This window comes from Prionailurus viverrinus, unplaced genomic scaffold, assembly GCF_022837055.1.
Source record: "Prionailurus viverrinus isolate Anna unplaced genomic scaffold, UM_Priviv_1.0 scaffold_68, whole genome shotgun sequence".
Lineage (NCBI taxonomy): Eukaryota > Metazoa > Chordata > Mammalia > Carnivora > Felidae > Prionailurus > Prionailurus viverrinus.
Window position 1 is genome coordinate 199200 of NW_025927630.1, and position 4474 is coordinate 203673.

The window sequence follows — 4474 nt, forward strand, 5'->3', positions numbered from 1 at the left end:
AGGATCATTCTACAAAATACATTGTACCAACGTACCCTCAACACTTTGCACCTTATGAAAAATATGGAAAAATCTAAAAATTGTCATGGCCAAGTGGAGCCTAAGGAGATGGGATGAGTCTGGGCTAGGAGAGGTTAAAACCGAAGCAATCTGAATACAAATATAAACTTTACTTCATACTACCATATCTCTTTGATACCTTGATTGTGATCATGTACCAACCATTATGACATCAATAGGGAGAAAACAGTCTGATGTATGTGGATACTCAGTATTATCTTCCCAATTTTTTTTGGTAACTAGAAACCCATCATGAGAGAATAGATTATTAGTAATCATGTTTTTTCTACACATAAGAGTATATAACTAGTTCCAGTATTAGTTACTAGTGATGTACATGTACCTATTCTTGTTCTTACTATTGTTTAATTTAAATAATAGCATTCATGGTACAGAAAACTGAATGCATGATAAACACTTCATAGAAACATCTGGCTTTACATATTTTAAGATAATAACGTATGTATATACCACTCTATTATGTGGTATGTAAATTGTTTTTCTGATCTTGAATGAGCATGTCATTGAATGGCTTTCCATAAAGGTGGTTATGCTAGATCATGAATGATTCTCAGATTTTATAGGATGTACGTCACATCATGCCTGAACATTGTCAAAAATAAAAACACACACGCGGACAGATGAAGCATTGTGACTGGCTCACTTATTGTAAAGAACCCTTGCTTTAATATTTTCACGTATACTTTTAGCAGGAATATAAGAGAATCAAATATTTCCAAATCAAGCAGATATTCAAAGACTGGAAGAATGATAGGGAGTTCAAAGGGTTTCAGAAGGATAAGATGTGACCATGAAGGGGGAGTCCACAGGCAAGCAGCTTTCTCTGGTCCACACTGACATGTTTGCATGAGGATATGTGACTTGCCAAAGGGTAAGTCCCAGAAGTACCAGAGGGAAAGACAACGCTTTAGGGCGGGGTGACGTGGAAAGGGTGCTTCTGTGCCTAAGAGATGGGTCAGCAACCTGGCTGGGGGTCCCTGCGTCAAAGATTTCAAAAGGCCAGCAGTAATCTAGACTCACAAAGATCTTAGTAACATAGATCAAAGTAACTTAGAGCCACAAAGATCTTAGAGCCACAGAGTCGATCTTCAACTATGATTAGGAGATGGTCAGAATTTCACAGGATACGATCTTTGAGCCGGCAGTAGATGGCTAAAATATTATTTAGGGCTATACATTTAATAAAAAAATGTATGTGTAAAAATTTGGGTTTGGAATGTTAAGAAAAATCACAGGCCCATCATGGAGTTACTTACGTTAAGGCCACATGTCACGAAACCTAATTTCATTCCTGCAGGAATGTAACCTTTCACCGGTCAGCAAATAATTTCCTAGTCAGTACTGGAAATTTAACTGATAGATCCCTGCCATTCCCCTCACAGAGGCAGTCTTGCCTAAATAAGGTATTCCATGCCACTTTTTTTTTAAAGTTTATTCAAGTTAGAGACAAAGAGAGCACATGCCAGAGAGGGGCAAGACAACAGGGAAAGAGAGAATCCCACAACCAAGAGGTCATGATCTGAGCCAAGATCAAGAGTCAGACACTTAACCAAGCCATCCAGGCACCCCGAGAATGTGGAGTTTCAAAGGTTAGCAGTCTTGGCTGGGATACAGCCATGATGGCACTGGCCTACTCCTGAAAAGAAGGCAGCCAACAACTTGCAGTCAGATGGCATTGAAACAGTGATCTGTACAACGCCTGGTGCACACACTGGAGAGATTATACACTGATCGGGGAGAACATCCCTGAGAAGCAGTGTTCACAATGAGGAGACAAAGAGCTAGGACAGGTGGGCTGCGTGGCACCATTTCCCTGTTCTGCACACCTCCCCCCCAGCAAAAAAAACACAGAGCCATATGCTGGAAACAAGGCAATCCCCACACTGGGTGCCTAAGCTGCTTACACCAACCCCAACTTCCTGTGTTCTGGAGAGACTGGCCTAGGTCATTGAAGCTTGCCTCTGTCGCAATGGACCTGGCCCATTCCCCAGAACACCAGTGGAAGCCCATGACCAGACCACCTCTCTTGACCAGACAGTTATGCTTCACTTCTAGTGGCAATCGTTTCAAGTCTCATTTAACAAGCAGATCGGAGCAGACCTAGATAAGTCTCACCACATTCTGGCCAAGGACCATACATTGCTCATACAACTGGCTTGAAGGATAGTGCAGCCTGAACATAAAACAGTGCATGCAACACACACCACAGACACTCCGTGATGTGCCAGGCCCTGGACACTTGATGATCTCCTCTTCATAAAGCCATTCATCTCAGAGGCAGGTAACACAATGAGCTTTGGTAACAGAGAAGGCAAATACTCAACCAAAATGCCAAGACAAGAGGAATGCATCCCAAATGAAAGAACAAGATAAGGTCATGGCCAGGGACATGGAAGGAACACTTCCAAACTCATTCTATGAGGCCAACATGGCCTTGAGTCCAAACTGGACAAAAACCCCCACCAGAAAGGAAAACTATAGACCAATTTCCCTGATGAACCTGGATGCAAAAATTCTCAACAAAAAGTAGCAAACCGGATCCAACAATACATAAAAAGGATTATTCAGGACAATGAGGTGGATTTTGTTCCTGGAATGCACAATAGATTCAATATCTGCAAATCAACTGATGTGATACATCACATTGATAAAAGAAAGGATAACAACCACATGATCCTCTCCATAGATGCAGAATAAACATTTGACAAAATGCAGCAGCATCCTTTCGTGGTGAAAAAAAAAAAAAAAAAACCTCATGAAAGGAGGGATAGAAGTATCATGCCTCAACATGAGACTATCCAGATATGAAAGTCCCACAGCTCATATCATCTTCAATGGTGACAAACTGAGCTTTCCCCCTAAGGTCAGGAACACGATGGGGATATCCACTCTCAGCACTTTTATTCACCATACTGTTGGAAGTCTTAGCCTCAGCAATCAGACATCAAAAAGAATACAAGGTGTCCAAGTTGGCAAGGAGGAATCAATCTTTCCCTGCTCACAGACATGATACTCTCCGTGGAAAATCCGAATGACTCCACCAAAAACCATCTAGGATTGATACAAGAATTCAGGAAAGTATCAGAATATAAAATCAATATGCAGAAGTTGATTGCATTTCTATACACCAGTAATGAATCAACAGAGAAATCAAGGAATTGATGTCATTTACAACTGCACTGAAAACCATAAAATACCCAGGGATAAACCCAACCAAAGAGGGAAAAGATCAGTACAGTTAAAACAATAGAGGGTCTCCTGGGTGGCTCAGTCGGTTAAGTGCTGTCTTTGGTTCTGGGCATGATCCTGCATTTGTGGGATTGAGTCCCTTGACGGGCTCTGTGCTCACAGCTCAGAGTCTGGAGCCTGCCTCAGAGTCTGTGTCTCCCTCTCTCTCTCTGCCCCCCCCCCCCACTCATGCACTGTCACTTGCTCGCTCACTCTCTCAAATATAAATAAACATTAAAAAAATTAAAAGAACAAACCATACAACGTCTATAAAAGAAGTTGAAGAAGACACAAAGAAACGAAAAAAAAATCCCATGCACATGGATTAGAAGAACAAATATTGTTAAAATGTCAATACTACCCAAAGCAATTGACAAATTCAATGTAATTCCTATCAAAATAACACCAGCATTTTTCACAGAGCTAGAGACAACAATCCTAAAATTGTATGGGGGGTCAGAAAAGACCCCAAGGAGCCAAAGTAATGTTGAAAAAGAAAAACAAAGATGGAGACATTCCAACTCTGGACTTTATTGTGCATTAGAAAGCCGCAATCATCAAGACAGTATGGTACGGGCACAAGAACAGACACATAGATCAAAGGACCAGAATAGGGAACCCAGAAATGGAGCCTCAAACATATGGCTGAATAATATTTCACAAAGCAGGAAAGAATATCCAAAGGAAAAAGAAGAGTCTCTTCAGCAAATGGTACTGGGAAAACTGGACAGTGAGAAGTATGAACCTGGACTATGTTCTTAAACTTCTCTCTCTCTCTCTCTCTCTCTCTCTCTCTCTCTCTCTCTCTCTCTGTCACACACACACACACACACACACACACCTCAAAATGGATGAAAGATCTAAATGTAAGACAGGAAACCATCAAAATCCTAGAGGAGAAAACAAGCAACCTACCTCTTTGATCCTGACCGCAACAACTTCTTGCTTGTCATTTCTCCAGAAGCAAGGGCAATAAAACCAAAATAAACTATTGGGACCTCAAGATAAAAAGCTTCTGCACAACAGAGGACACAATCAGGAAAACTAAAAGGAAACTTAATGGAATGGGAGAAGATATTTGCAGGTGACATATCAGATAAAGGGTTAGTATCCAAAATCTATCAAGAACTTATCACACTCAACACCCAAAAACCAAATAATCCAG